The 16,247-nt window shown below is 45.8% G+C and overlaps 1 protein-coding gene across 2 annotated transcripts in view; it reads right to left on the reverse strand.

The window, feature by feature from the left end:
• SLC7A2 (solute carrier family 7 member 2) overlaps positions 1-16,247 on the reverse strand; it is a 574,284-nt gene that overhangs the window by 437,448 nt on the left and 120,589 nt on the right. The gene's annotated exons all lie outside the window — the stretch shown is intronic.

Consider the following 16,247-nt stretch of genomic DNA (forward strand, 5'->3'; position numbering starts at 1 on the left):
GATCTGCCCAACAAGATGATGAACAGGGGGGAAAAACAAGAAAACATCAAACAAAGAAAAGCACAATAACTCACTTTTTGCGCGCAATTACAATTCCAAATTCCAAAGAAGGGAAGAATTTGAAAAAAATTCTCAAAGAGGCAGCTCCACAAACTCAAGTAGAAAATGATCTGGAAATAATAGTGCTCACCTTGAGACAAACTATCGCCCAATCTCACTTCTAGATGTAGAAAGTAAAATCTTTGCTGGTATAATTTTGAGGGAATTGGCATCATGGGCAGAAAAGGAGGGTATCCTATCTTAATATCAACAGGATTTAGGCGGGGCTTGTCAACCACATTGAATGGTTTAATTGTGAGTTCGGCCTCTAGTAGATCTTTTGTGAAAGGGGGGCCTTCTTTGTTCAGAGCATGGGTTGATCTGTCGCAGGCTTTTGACACCGTAAATAGAGCACGCCTGTGGTAGAAACTCAGACAATGGGGCCTCCTGCCTCAACTTTTGACCATCATAGTCAAGCTCCATAACCAATCCTATTTAAGAGTAAGGCTGAACCTGTAGGGCCACCTATCCTCACCTATTCCCAAGGGTAGAGGGGTTAGGCAGGGTTGCATAGTTTCCCCTGCCTCTTTAATCTCTACATGGCAAATTTGGCAGCTCACTTAAGTCAACGTGGCTTAGTGAGTCCAAAGATCAGGTCAGAAAAATGAAGTTGGGTGGATTATGCGGACAATCTTGTCCTACTAGACTACACCCCTGTAGGCCTTCAGGACCTGTTGAAAGCTCTGGAGGGTTATGCACAGCTTTTAAAGATCAATCCAGTAAACTCTAGAATAGTCGTGTTTAAACGATCACAGACTAAATCGGCCTCGGCAGGATAGCTCAAGGGCAACGTGCTTGCCTTCGAAGCAAGACAGGTTCGATCCCCGGGTCTGTGCATAGAAACCTCTGGGTATTAAGCGCGTTATAAATAACCAATCATATCATATCATATCTTGCAACTGGTCATTATCAGGGTACAATATGCCTGTGGAAAAGGAAGTCACATATTTAGGCTTCAACATAAGATCAGTTCTGCCCTTAAGCCAAGTCAGGATAGCCCCAGAAGGTAAGCTAGTATAACTTGGCTGCCAGATGAAAAAAATCTATCAGGTATAGTGTACGTTTACGCTAGAACCTCTGATTACGTTTTATATTGGCAAGGTAATCCAAGTATAAATATACGGTGTGAATATATATCCAGCCATATAACTAATGAACTGGGGGGTCCTGAAGGCAAACCCTGGAAACATTTGTTAACCCTTCCCCAATGCCTACCCGTGGTGTGTTTAAGATATGAATTAGGTCTACAATGGAGGGTGCTCTCCCTCAATAGGCAGGTAACCATCCCTAAAGAAAACTCACTATACGTAGATATGAAAATAATGCTGGAGGACTGCTCAAATAATTTCTTAAGGAATCTAAGGACCTATGCATTGGAAATATTATATAATTGCGATTGTCTTGAAATAGATCTGATGGAAAATCCAATGTATATCAAAGGGCGCTTGAAAAAATCTGACTGGATTCAAACAATAACAGAAATGCAGAGCGTTAAGCTCCACCAGACACTATCGTTTTTTGACAAACCAAGAGGTCTCCTAGCAAGATATTTAAAACGCTTCCCTAATCCAAGGTATAGATCCATCCTACTTCCTTAGATTTTATCTGAATCTACTGCCGACGAGGGAGATTCTCTTCATCACAAAAAAGGAACAATATGAGAATAATCTGTGTCCGCAGTGCGGTAAAACCAGCCTGCAAACCTTGAGACATATAATGCCGGTCCGTGACGGTTCAAGAGAAACGAGAGCAAGGTGTTTGCAAGGTTTGTAGACAATGATAGGTGGTTAGGTAGGCCATCGTTTTGGTAAAGATTACGTTCGGGTCATGAATCGTTAAGATGGGAGGTCAAAGTTACTGCGATCATTGAATGTGATGGTAACTGTCTGGAAAGTCACAAATGTCTTGTCCTGTGTTGCCGTTGAGTTTCCTGTCCTTTGTTTACATGCCTCTTGGTATAATGTCTTATATTACAGAAATGTAATTTCCTTTTATCTTGTTCAAAATTCTTTTATTTAGATCATTTTCTTTTTAGATTTTGTATTTCTTTTTTCTGTTTTAGTAAAGGTTGGTAATAAACCATACACTAATAAATAAAAAAATAAAAATATATATTTATCAACATTTGTAATATCAGTCGACACATGGTGCACCCTTTGCCTTGATAGAGGATCCTCGAACAGCCTCTGGTGAATTTATATTTTGCCCCATCGATGATAGGCTTAAAAATAAACTAACATCACCTCTCCACTCTCTCCATGGTGGGGTACTAGATGGAAACCGCATTGCCAATACACAAGCTTTCGGAGGAGCCAAATACATGGTGATGTATATTGACATGCCTAAGGAAGCAGATATGGGAGCTAAGTTTGAAAAATATTTTCTCCAAATCCTTTTTGAATTGCCCTGTTTTTTTCAATTTAATTGAATGTTGTTTCTTTTATTTACTCATTGGCAAATGGTGCCAAAACAGAATTGATATGATATGATATGACATTTATAACGCGCCTATACACAAGTGTTTCACGGCACGACGAGGCAACGGAGGGGGAACAGAGGGAAGACAGACAACGATCTTACTAGGCCAGGTGTCATTCAGATCGCGCAAGTGCAAGGGAAGGGGGAAAAAGAAGTGCGGGGGGGTGTGGGAGTGCAGTACATGGGATAATAAATAATAACATTAAATAAATAAAGAGCGGCCAGCTGGTGGCAAGTGCAGGGTGAGTGCAGACATTAGTGCTGGTTTGGGGACTGTAGGGATACAGAAAACAGTCCCCAGGTGCAGGGGTTGCCAGGGAGGCAGCAAAAGCGGGCAAGGGGATAGAAAGCAAAGAGGAAGGTTTTTAGGTGCTTCCGGAACCGATGATGGTTCTCCAAGTTTCAGGGAGGCGGGGAGGCTGTTCCAGGGGGAGGCCCCAGTGGAAGAGAGAGATCTACCACCAACTCGTTGCTTGGAGAAGCGACTGACCCTGAGGGTGTTGGAGGCGGATGAGCAAAGAGCTTGAGAGGGAAGATATTTAGGAAGAGAGAGCTGGATGTATTGAGGCCCCAGGCCCCAGAAGGCCTTAAGGACGATGCAGAGGGTTTTGAACTTAATCCTCGCAGCCACTGGGAGCCAGTGCACAGATTTCAGTCCTGGAGAGATACGATCCCTGGGCTTGAGGCCAAGGACAAGTCTTGCAGTCCTGTTCTGGATGAGTTGCAGAGGGCGTAGAGTAGAAGCAGGCAGGTTTAGAAAGAGGCTGTTGCAATAGTCCAGCCTGGAGAGAACCAGAGCTCTGGAGACAGTGAGCTTGTGGGGGAAGGAGAGGAAAGGAAGAATACCTCTGAAGAGGTGCAGCTGGTAGTGTGACTTCTTAGAGACGTCAGAGATGTGAGGTGAGAAAGAGAGTGTGGAGTCGAAGATGATCCCCAGGTTTTTGCAGGTGGGAGCAGGAACAGGGGCAAGAGAGGCCGGCCAGAGAGCTACAGGAAAGGAGGGAGTTGGTGTGCCGATGAGGAGAATCTGTCTTACTGGCATGAAGGCAGAGGTCATTGGCGGCGCACCACTCCTGGATAGCAGACAGACAGTCGGAGAAGAGGGACGGGGAAAAGGTGGCCGAAAGTAGCCTGAAAATGAGCGGTCATCCGCATAGCACTGAAAGTTGGGGCAGAGAGTGGCAATGCGGTGGGCAAGGAGTGCCAGGTATTGGTTGAACAGCCGGGGAGAGAGGTTAGACCCCTGGGTGACACCACAGGTAGAGAAAAAGATAGCAGAGAGGAAGGACCCAAGTTGGACCTTGGAGGGTCGGTCAGAGAGGAAGGAAGTCGGCCACGCCAGGGCCTGACCAGTGATATCTAGGTTATCACGGAATTGAATAATGTAGTATCAAAGCTTATGCAAACCTTGCAAACCTTGGGTAGCAATTACATGACGTGGTAGCCAGGGCGATCTACCACAGCCTGTGCACTCACGTCAGAGATGAAGATGGTCCATGTAAGGATCAAAGTGACGAGGCTCGAAATCCCTGCCACTTTTATTGCCTGACTCTCCAGCATTGCCCTTTTTTTTCCTACCATGAAAACAATTTAAAAAAACAAAAAAGAAAGAGGCAATATGAGGTTTAGGTTTATGCATGCTTTGGGTACCAACTAGACTCACGTCTTGGTTGCTGAGGGCCTCTGTTGCAATGATGATGCACATCTTTAATAAATCTGTTCAAGGGTCAAACCCCTGTACATATAATTCAATTTGTTAGTTCCCTCGCTACAAACAATTCCATTTTTTTAAATGCAAACTACTGTTTGGACTGCCTTTTTTAATTTCCTACATTTGGATTTTGGGTTGCTGTAAAGCGTGTGCACCTCCGTGAAATGCAGCGTTACCCTTATTCAAAGTGCCCAAGACTGGCTCTAGACTCTTGCAAGCTGTTTGCATCACATGGGTAATTTCTGATGCTGTACTCAACACGGTACTTTATTAAACAATTAAACACCAGAATATGATGTGCATGTGTACCCCTCTTTCTTCATCGTACCCCCTTTAAAGGCTAGATTTTGAACACAACCGTACAGTTATTAATTGTGTGTTGCAACTCGTGAGCTACTTCGCCTGTTGTACCTGATGTACAACATCCACATATCTTGCACTGCAGTATTCCTGAAACTGTTAAGTAAGAAATTAGCTCCAAGGGCAGGGAGCTTTTTGGCACTAGGTGTTCCATTCGAGAAATCTAGCAATGTCTCGTAACTCTTGAGATTTCCCTCACAGAGTCTACCAACTACACCAGTGGAAAGGTAATTCACAGAAGATGAGAATGAAGAATTAGGAGTAGTACGGGCTGCAGGGTTTCCATGTGTTAATATCCCCACAAAAATATTGCCATACAAAAATATCGCCATATTTTTGTGATGATATTAAGGCATGGAACCTGCGGGGGACACCCTTGCAGCCCCCGCTCCCAAATACCCCAAAAATTATCCCCCCCAAAATATTGCTATGGCCGTTCCTGACGACCATATATATGGTGATATTTTTGGTAGGGATAATATGTAGTGATACCGCTGCAGGGTGTTGTACTGTATACTGTAGGGTGTAGGGGTGCAGTGGGGTGTTGTACTGTGAATTATGAGAGTTGGGGTTGATCATATATGGCAACCCTTCTTAAATGAGATCAGGCTCATGATTTCTTATACTTAAGCTTTGCTACTTGATGTGAGTCAGACTTTGCAGTTGCCCTGGACTTAGTTGCCCTGGACTGGACTGGAGGACAGGACTGTGCAATGTTTATGTCAAGCGTGTGTGCAAACCTGCATCTCAACACTCCCTTTTTTGAGTAGGTGTTTGGAGGGTTGGATGATCCCAACGGACTTCAATGTCACCACTGGCAAAAAAAGGTAATCTAATGGGATTACAATCTGTGATAATTCTTATTGTTTATGTACAGCACAGGAATGGCGTGTTTGAGGGAAGTAGTAAGGTCATGGTGCACGGAGAGGGAATGGGGATTTAATGGGGTGTGTGTATGCATGCGTGCGCGTGCATGCGTGCGTGTGTGTGTGTATGTGTGCGGGTGTGTGTGTGTATATATACAGTGCAATAATGGTGTATTTTCATTTTGCTCCAGACTGTCACGGTGGGCTGGTCCCACATATGCAAAGGTTTTATCCCAACACTCCTCTGACATCTGCAACCTCCTTGAACTCCTGGATCTTGATGTTCTTGCCTTCACTGAAACATGGTTCAAGGATAGCTCTGTCATGCGTTTTGACACAGTTCTCACAGAAGGCTACAAGATACTCTCTCTGCCTAGACCAAACAGACTAAGAGTGGGATTAGCAATGATCTTCCCCGAGTGCATCCCTGTCTCTGTCATTCCCACTAAGGCCTACTCATTCTTTGTGGGACTGGTCTGCAAGCTCTCCCTCTCTCCTAGCTCTTCACTCCTGCTGGCCAGCTTCTATCAGCCACCTGGTCAGCCCTCACTCTTCCTTTCAAAATGGGCTGACCTGGCCTCCTCTCTCCCATCCTCCTCTTCTCAACTCCTCCTACTGGGTGATCTCAACATCCATCTTGACTCACCTGATTTTCAGGACCTTTCTGCAATCTTTGCAACTCTCTCTCTCTTTCCATCTTACCCTCTGGCCCAATGCACATCGCTGGCCACACCTTGGATGCTCTCATCTCAACTGACATTCCTCTATCTTTCCCTCTCGCTACTTCTCTCTCCTGGACTGACCTCTCTCTCCTCTTTTCTCACTTGAAGCTCTCTTCTCATGTTGCATCGATAAGCCTGGCAGTGCCTTCCGTCTACAAGGTCATCCTACCCATGAAAAGAGTGTCAGTAGCTGCCTTTGTCTATACCTACTCTGCTCCTTCTACACCTGCGGCTGACTCCCACCCTGACACAGACCTCTCTAACTTTAACCTCTCAGTTTCCAACACTCTTGATATTCTTGCCCCTGTCATGACGGTAGGACTGAAGCCTACCAAAAAGTGCAACACTTGGTACAACTCCGAACTAGCTGCCTTAAACGCAAGTGCAGGGCAGCGGAACAGAAATGGGATTCCTCGGGCGCACCCTCTGACAAACTGGCCTGCTGCCTCCTTCAAAGGCAGTATAGACTCTACATCAGCTCTAAGAAAAGAGTCTTTATTCAAGCCTGCAGCTCCGCGGCTTCCAATAAAACGGCTGAACTTTTCAAAGTCTACAAGAAACTAGCCAATCCTACTGCAGCCTCCTCCACCATTGCACCCACCCAGGCCCTTTGCTCAGCCCTGGCTGCACACTTCACCTCAGATACTCAGGATATCCTATCCTCTCTCTTCCTCATCACCTCATCTACCAACATCTCTTGTACTGCTCTTGGCCACCCCCATCACTCCCTTCTTCTCTTCTGTCTCCCCTGTCAAATCTGAGGTGGTCACTGGAAAAGTCTGGGCTATGAAAGCTTCCTACAAACAGGTGGTCCCCTGTCCCTCCAAAACCATCAAGGACAACATTGACTCTCTTGCCCCAGCCTTGGCCGACCTCTGCAACCCCTCCTTCACCACTGGAGTTTTCCCCACTGCTCTTAAGCACTCCCTTGTGCACCCTCTCCTCAAAAAAACCTTCTGCTGACCCTTCCATTCTGGAAAAATATCGCCCGATCTCTGTCACTCCTTTCCTGGGCAAACTCCTGGAGAAAATGGCTATTTCTCAGCTTACCCTCCACACTGAATCGGTTTGTTGCTTCCATGACCACCAGTCTGGCTTTAGAGCATCCACAGGCACAGAAACTGCTCCTCTGAACACCCGTGAAGACCTGCTCTCAAATCTTGATTCTAACTCTCCCTCTGTCTTCATTATACTCGACCTCTCCTCTACCTTCGATACAGTGAACATCAGCACCCTAATCGCACGTCTCTGTGATACCCTGGGCATCACTGATCAGGCCCTGGTGTGGCTAACCTCCTTTCTCTCCAACTGCCCATCCCAGTTGAAATTGTGGTCCTTCCTCTCCCCTAGCACTCTCTCTACATGCGGTGTCCCCCAAGGGTCTAACCTATCCCCCTGGTTTTTCAATGGCTGCATGGCCCCCATGGCCCATATGATAGCCACCTTCACTTCCAACTTTCAGTGTTACGTGGATGACATGCAGCTCTCCTTCAGGTTACCCTCCGCCTCTTCCTCACTCATACCCGACTGTCTGTCCGCAATTCAGTCGTGGTGTGCTGCAAACAACCTCTTCCTCAATGCCAGTAAGACAGAGATTGTCCTCATCGGGACCGCTGCTCCCACCTTCCCTCCTCTTTGGCCAGCCTCCCTTGGACCTGTGCCTCCACCTACCAACGAGGCAAAAATTCTGGGGTCATCTTCGACTCCACTCTCTTCTTGTCATCTCACATGACCGACATCTCTAAAAAGTCCCAGTACCAACTGCACCTTCTCAGAGGTATTCTACCTTTTCTCAGCTCCCCCCAGAGTCTCACTGTCTCCAGTGCCCTGGTCCTCTGTAGGCTGAACAACTGCAACAGCCTCTTTCACAACCTGCCCTCTTCTACCCTGGGTCCTCTTCAACTCCCCCAGAACAGAACTGCAATACTTATACTTGGCCTCAATTCCAGGGACTGCATCTCTCTGGCGCTGAAATCCCTTCACTGGATCCTTGTGGCTACAAGGATTAAATTCAATACCCTTTGCATTGTCCACAAGGCTTTCTGGGGCTTGGGCCCATTCTATCTCCTATGCTCTCTTCCTAAATACTCTCCTTCCCGAGCCTTCTGCTCATCTTTCTCCAACTCTCTGCGGGTGATCCGCTTCTCCAAGCAGAGACTTGGGGGGAGATCTTTATCCACTGCAGGTGCCTCCCTCTGGAACAGCCTCCCTGCCTCTCTCCGTCTTGAGCAGGATCTCCTTAAGTTCAGGAAACTCCTCAAGACTTTCCTCTTCGCCGCCTCCTTCTCCCCCCCTCTCCTCAGCTACCCACCTCTTTCTGCTCTCTCGCTCTCTCCTCTACTTCTGATCAGTTTCGCTGACTGGCTGCCTGGTATACCTTCAGAACCTCACAGGTCCCCAGCTTCCCTCACCAGTCTCCTGCACTTGCCCCCGGACCTTGCAATTGCTGCAGCACTACTGCACTTTGGTTACGACCCATGAGAGTGGTATCTCTCTGCACTTAAGCCATGTTCTGACGGGACTCCGCGCACTTGGTCCCTACTGCGCCCCCACATGCACTTCCTGTTCTGTTCACCTGCATGATCTGAATGTACCATGCCTAGTAAGATCGTTTGTCTTGTCTTCCCTGTGTCTTCTTCTCCCATGCATGGTTGCGCTTTGAAACACTTTTGTATACGCGCATAATAAATAAACAATCAATCAAGGACACCCAAAATGAAGGATAATATGGGACATTGATCCAAAATATTTCATGGCTGCAGGTTTCATTGAAAGCTAGTAACTTCCTTAAGACCAGGTTCCTCCTGAGCCTTCTCACTTAACGCCAATCTAAATGGTGAGGGTGCACATCCACAGATATTTGAAGCAGCTTAATTAAATCCATGAACAAGGCTCAGCTAATCCATTGCATCAGCAATTTTGTTTGAAGTAATTTCTTGAGACATTTGCTATAGGACTACTGTCTATGTCAAAATGTTTCTAGCAGTGGTGATCTAAAGGAATTGGGCAGCGACAAATATGTATACGTGCTCATTGAATTTGATTATGTTTTCTTGTCCTGCAATGTTGCTGAAATAAAACAAATTATGTTATCTTGTATCGGAATTGTGTGTTTCATTCTCCCTTTGGAGCTGTTTTGGGGAAAAGGGGATGGTGTAGGGGGCTTGGTGGGGCTTTTGGCCATGCAAAGTTTTCCTTGACTTTCATGGTGGAAAGGGGGGATGTGGGCGTGGGACAGTGGAGCTATGGCTATTAAAAAAAAGGTGTAGGAATTGAGTTGACCTTAACATACAATAGTGTGGAAAACACAGAGAAACCGTTGCAGTTAAACCGTGCCCATGGAGTCTTAGGTGACAAAGATGATACTTCAGATGGCACAGGCCGCTGAAAGCTTTCTGGTGCACTTGGGAGAGGGGCAGCCATGCAGGTGCAAGGTTCATTTGAAAGCGCCAATAAAACATTCGGGACGGATGTACATTTCATGAACTCGTGCAAAATAGAAGTCACAAGTGCACACCAAACAGTACTGTACCTCCCCATTTCAGACACTTCCTTGGGCCAGACTGTGGAAAAGGGACAGGAAATGTGCTTGCTAATGCTGTACTGTAAGATTAGAAATGAAGGGCACACGGTACAGCAAGGCCTTTATCGGAAAGTTACCTGCAGCATTTTATTAAAACAAAACGTCGGCATGTGGAAGAAGGACCGGATAGAAACTCCTGCAGCTGAGTGCACCCTGAAGTGGAATTAAGTGGGGAAACAGAAACAGAAAGACAGTCTCAATTAAAAGCGGAACATTGTTTTTCAGCAGGTACAAAGGCCCCGGAATCAGTAGAAATTACCGAAAAAATGGTTCGACCTATACAAACAGGTGGTAAATGCATGCCACCAAAGGTTCGAACACCGAAAGTTTGAACCTTTGGTGGCATGCATTTAAAAAAACAATAAAACACTCCAGGGGTGTCCCCCACAACACCCCACTCACCATACTATAAACAGTATAGTGAACGGGGTGTTGCGGGGGACACCCCGGCAGCACTCCAGAGAAAAATAAATGGGGGCTGCATGGGTGTCCACCGCAACACCCCGCTCACTATATTAAACAGTATAGTGAGCGGGGGTTGCAGGGGGAAACGTCTGCAGTTGCCCCCCAAAAAAAAAATGAAGAAAAAGACCCTGCAACTGGCGCCGTTGGGGCACAGAGCGTTTTAAAAGGTAAGTAGGATGTGCATGGGGGTGTGTTGGGGGTGTGGGTGGGGGTGTGTTGGGAGTGTGTTGTGGGTGGGGATGTGGGTTTTGTAGTGTTTTTAAAATGATCTTCACATGGGAAATGTACAAACGTTTTGTGGTGCGTACATTTCTCATGCAAACTTTTCCGTCGCTGACTTTTCCACAACGGAAAAAATCACGTAGATTCAAAGGCCCCTACTGGCTGCACAATCCATTTGAATTCAGCCTGAAGCATGCGGTACACGGGCAGTAAAAAGTACCCTTGATGGATGTCCTGAATACTACAGTATAGCTCTTGATAGTCAGTATGTTGTGAAAGAGGGAGGGAGCAGGGCTTAAAAACAACACGGGCAACCTCTGAGGGAGGGGTAGGTCACCATTTGTACTATATTATGGGGAGCTGCGCAAATAAAATGTAGTTTTTACAATGGCACTAGGAACACATGATATGGCTGAATACTTTATCTCTAAGCAGACGCTTTAGGACAGGTGCTAGAGGAGCTTGGGCTTCAGCCAATTCGTCGCGACTATTGACGCTGTTCCCAACTAAGTGGATCCTATTTGCTCTGTCCTTTCATGACAGTGCAGGGCTGTGTTTGTATTTGTCTGAACCAACCTTAAAAAAATAACCGTCATAACTTTCCAAGCAATTCAAAAATTTAAACAATCTTAGCGTTAAGTCTTCCAGGGGAAATCCAACTGTGATTCTGTGGACCAAGTTGACTTATGGTTTCCTAGACATGCACCCTATCCACAAGCCGCAAGCACAGTGCGAATGACAGGTGTGCGAATGCCTATGCGCTTGAAAGTGCTTCTACGTCACACGCTTCGGAATGTCAGTGTTAAATGCACTGTTTACTGGATGCATTCCCTGGACTCCCATACTTATATCCTATCAGGCTGCAGGAGTTGAGCGCACCAAATAAAACATTAGATTTACATGAAAACATACATGGTGAAATTCCGTTTGACATTACATGTAGGACATCAACATTTATCTGAAAAAAGAAGGGATTAAAAAAAATACATTATACTCAGTAGTGTCTTTTGTGTACGATAACAAAATAGCATTGGCGGAACAGATCAAAACCTGGTGTTCATTTGACTAAAGGTTTCACCTATTTATTTATGTATGCTGCGCTTGTAGCCCGTGCGCATCGGGGCGCACAAGTAGACGCTGAGAATGACCATTAAAGACAGGACAAGCAAGGTAGCTGATTCAAAGAAGGTTGATAGGGGGTTCAACAGGATGGAAGCCTGGATCCCAATCGATTGCAAGTAAACCAGGCAGCTAAACCTTGGGTCCACCAACTCTACAGGGAACGACAGATGACTGAATGCCTGCGTGCTTAAAGAATGTCTTTGTCATACTTTCCTCTTCCTCACAGTAAGCCTTTGTGCACTTCTGGCTAGGGCTTGTAGGTGTGGGTGCTTCGGCCTCCATTGGAGGATATCAAGGCACCTAGTGGGGCAATGAGAAACAGTTTCTTAAAAGACTGCTCAGCATGTATCTATAGTGGGGAAATGTTTTGGGGAAATGGCCGATTCGGCTGATAAAGAGCTACATTGACATCCTTTACCTTCAAAACAAAAGATGTAAGCTCTCCCTCCTCTGCAATATGAGCCCTTCATCTCCACCATGGACTTTAGAATTGTCGTACAGGACCTGAATGATGGCAACTCCCAGCAGCAACTGTGGCCCCGCTGATAGCTGTTCAGCATGCCGCAATCTGCCTCATCAAAGGGTCGAAGAACTTTAAACACATTACTCCCACTCTAAAAGAACTTCACTAGATCCCCCTCCAGCCTGCATCCCATACTTAGCAAAGATAACCCGAGAGTAGATCATAACGTGCTGAGAAAGTCATCATCTCAGGAGGCCAGTGCAACACCAGAATCCAAGGCATCTCCAGACGGGAATCCAAGAAATGCTAATTCTACTGATAGGATCCCTCTTCGGAACAACCTAGCAGGTGGGCCCCTTGCCTCCTGCATTTCAGGAAGGAAATGAATACAGTACCCTTCCAGGAAGACTACAGGTGGGGACTTCGAGGAATGATCACTCTGCCGTGTATCTTTCCTGCTCCTCATGGTTACATGTGATTTCATGGAATTACAAAATAACAAATCCAATTGCAACTAATACCAAAATAACGAATGTCTTTTTTGTTGTTTTTCGGGGATGGAGGTGGTTCCTCCGCAAACCCCCCTTTCTTTGTTCCTAATACCTATCCCCACTCCCAAAACCACTATTCCAACTACCAACACCATTTTTAGTTTTTCCCCAAATTCGTTATTTTGGAATTCGTTATTTTGGATTTGTTGTAATTGGATTCGTTGTAATTGGATTCATTTTTTGTGATTCCACATAATCCCCGCATACCGCTGCAACAACATCCAGTAGTTTTAGTGCTGGGGCTCTGTGTGCAGTGTAAGGAGGGTTTGAAGTCAGATGGATACACTTCGATAGACTTCTGGCAGAAACATTCAGGGATTGTGACACCTGGTCTGAATCCCCTGACAAACACTGTCCTTTGCCGGACAAGTGTTGCCATAACAGGCCAAAGCCTCACTAGCCCTCCGCCCCCCAATGGACACAGCACCCGAGCCGGTTAGAATGAGAGTTGAGACAGCCCCCAGCATTTCATCCAGCAATCTCAAATCTCAGAAAGCTCTTCCTCCAAGCTAAAATGTTCATGCCTGCCAGAACCCTTATCACTTTGCTTCAGGCAATGAACAGAGTCCCCAGGCAGCGCCTTCGTATGTATATGTTTGTGAATGAGAGGCAGAGAGTATGTGAATGAGGAGAGAGAAGTAAAAATGGGAGGTGTCAGAAAAGGCCAGTGGAATGAGTGTGGGAGGAGGCCGTACTGTGACTTGTTAGCCCTTTTCATGCCCGACTAAGCCTTTTAATGCTTTGGTATTCATGCCTTGCTATGCCATGTTATGCCTTGCTATATGTGGCTTTGTGATTGTTTCAACACCCACTAACCTGCTAAATATTCTACTTTCCACATTATACTAAACATCTTCACTAGCCACTCAGAAACGAATACCATCCAAACTGTACACCATAGCTCTCCAGCAACCACATCCACCTTTACTCTCAAGGAACACCGTACTAGCAAACGGGCAGGACACCGACGTCTGGGGTTCCCTTCAAGGTTCTCACCACATCTTACTTTGAAAAATACCTGCAAATAGGGTCAAGTTCCTTCCGATCTGCACACATCAACAGGACAGCAAAGCAATCCTGCACGGCTCACTCCCATGGGCGTAATTATAGGGGAAGACAGGGGGTTTTGTCTCCCCCCAACTTCTGTGGCATGCATTTTTGTCCCCCCATCTTTTGGGGGGAGGGCAGGGGGGCTGCAATCATCAATTATCTAGCTGGACAGCGCGAGCCTGGCTGTGGTGCCCAGCAAGGCTTGCGCTGTCTCATTACAGAACGCTGAGATACCTGGCAGCCGCGCTGCAACACATTCAGGGCTGGAATGCCCTGAGTGGCTCAGTCCCTCACCCTGGTTGGCCTGACTCAAAGTCAGCAGCCAGGGTGCTGAACTGGGTGTTGCAGGGCCTGGTGACTGTGCTACCACACTAGCAGCAGTACTTCCAGGGGGAGCGGCCCAGAGAATCGCTTTCCGGCTTTGTGTTTGTGCGACACACAGACAGGAACTAGGAAGATCATTCAGCTTGCTGGTTTCTGCCTGGAGGTGCGCGAGTGTGAATAGGTTAGGTTGGTGTAACATGAGACGTGAGCCGTGCAGCATTTGAAACCAGAGCAGAGGTACTTTTTTGTTTTTAAAATTTTTAATTGTGTTTGTGCTCACAGTACACATTAAGCCCCAGGTATGAAGACACACTAACAATAACAAATGGTGCCTTCTCTGTGGCAAGCCACAGCTCTGCAACGCCTCTAAAATTAGTCTTGCCACTTTTCAGATGCTACTAAAGTATCACCATCCTAATTTCAAAATGAAGTTGGCAGAAGGTGCGCCCTCCCCAAGTAGAATGGAAAGAGTCAAGCTGAGAAAACCTGTGACGCAAAACTCGTACTCTGCAAATTCTGTGTATATGCCTCCCAAACATGGTGAATCTTTGTTAAGCAGTTTTTGCTCTAGATGTGCAGAAGGAACCGTATAGGATTTTGTGTTAAAAGCACACTTTTAGGAGCCCTGTATACTTTTTCCAGCTGCTGCCAAAAATAATCTTCACCAAACTGGAAAAAAGTATTTCGAGTTTTACAGACACTTTTTCTGGACGGTTTGGTGCAAATTAGTAACTGGTTGTCATGGTTCTGGTTACAGTCCACCAAAAACTGCTTCACTTACCAAACTAAGCAGGGGAATATCCAGCATTGTAAGAGTGTGTGTGGGGGGTTGGGCAGTGAGCAACAAAATGCAGTGTGTGGAATTCTACATGGTGTCATTAGCGCCCACAAGCCACCCACCCGTGCCCCAATCTACTTTTTGATAACATTAGTGGAAGATGGCATTTTAACACACAAAAAAAAACTGCAGGATCATTCCAGATGCAGGAAACTGTCCAAGACGTCTGAAGCAAAATACATGCATACTTCCTAATTATTATATGGATTGCACCAAAAGAAGTGACTTCACAGAAAAGGACATTGCAAGGCGCATCATCAGTCTTTGATACTTGGAGGCACCATAGAAATGACTTTAGAATAAGTGGTCATAAATAAGTCAAGTGACAAATAACTTTGTGGTGCAAAATACCTAAATTGCACTATTGTTATATGTGGGTCAACTAAATAGTCATTAGCCTTTTCCATTATGATACCATGATACATTAACATAAGCTCTGAAGTGAATCAGTCACTTGCAGAGCTGCAGATAAGGCACAATGTGATCAAATGATTTGCTCAGGATCACACACTTGGTTAAATGGTAAAACTGGGATGTGGACGATTTAAGCGACCATGCACATCTTTCCAGGTTTAGTTGATATAGATATTTATTAAGGTTTTGCTTTACATTTCATGTGCTTAAATCATTATTTATAGCAATGCCTTTGAAGCAAACCACATTACATAATAAACTAGCCTTTCATAGTAAACTAACCATACACTATATACACATCGTCATAGAAATATGTTGAGCAATGGCAGTATGGCTTTAGTTTTATTCTCCCCAATCTGCATACAAAATCACAATAGGACCATGTAGATTAATGTGAGCCTAACAAATCCCCTTGATGTTTTAAAGCCATAGTCATTATTTCAAAAAGCATGCGAAATTATGCAGCCTTCTCACTTCTGATCACTCCCTCCCATTCACATTTCTAAAGGGACAAAAGTCCCTGCTAATAGTACCCCCATCCCACCCATCAGTGCCTAATGGCTCACATTGTAATGCTCTGTTGATACAGAGCAACGTGAGGACCCTCTGCTGCCCAGAGCGCTTTGGGACAGTGTCCTGGCAGCAGGACACCTCTACCATTCGGAACAGGTAAGGTGTCCTGTTGCCAGGACAATGAGCGTGCTGATCAGGAATTGTTCAGCACACATTGTCCTGCCAGCGGGACACCTTTGCCCTTGGGCGCTCTCTTTGAGGTGCTGAACGGGAGAGGTATCCCAATGACAAATGTCTCGGTCTGGCTCCCCCCCCTGCCTCTCCTGCTCGGTACTCCACTGCTTGGAGCCATTTGAACACAGGAAAACATACCTTAATTTTAATCAGTCAGAATCTTGTAGAAAAAATCTATCATCACGTACACATTTAAGGTGCGGTGCAGAACCCAAGTTTGGAGATATATGCA

This window comes from Ambystoma mexicanum, chromosome 6q, assembly GCF_040938575.1.
Source record: "Ambystoma mexicanum isolate Mex_15411 chromosome 6q, UKY_AmexF1_1, whole genome shotgun sequence".
NCBI classification, from domain to species: domain Eukaryota; kingdom Metazoa; phylum Chordata; class Amphibia; order Caudata; family Ambystomatidae; genus Ambystoma; species Ambystoma mexicanum.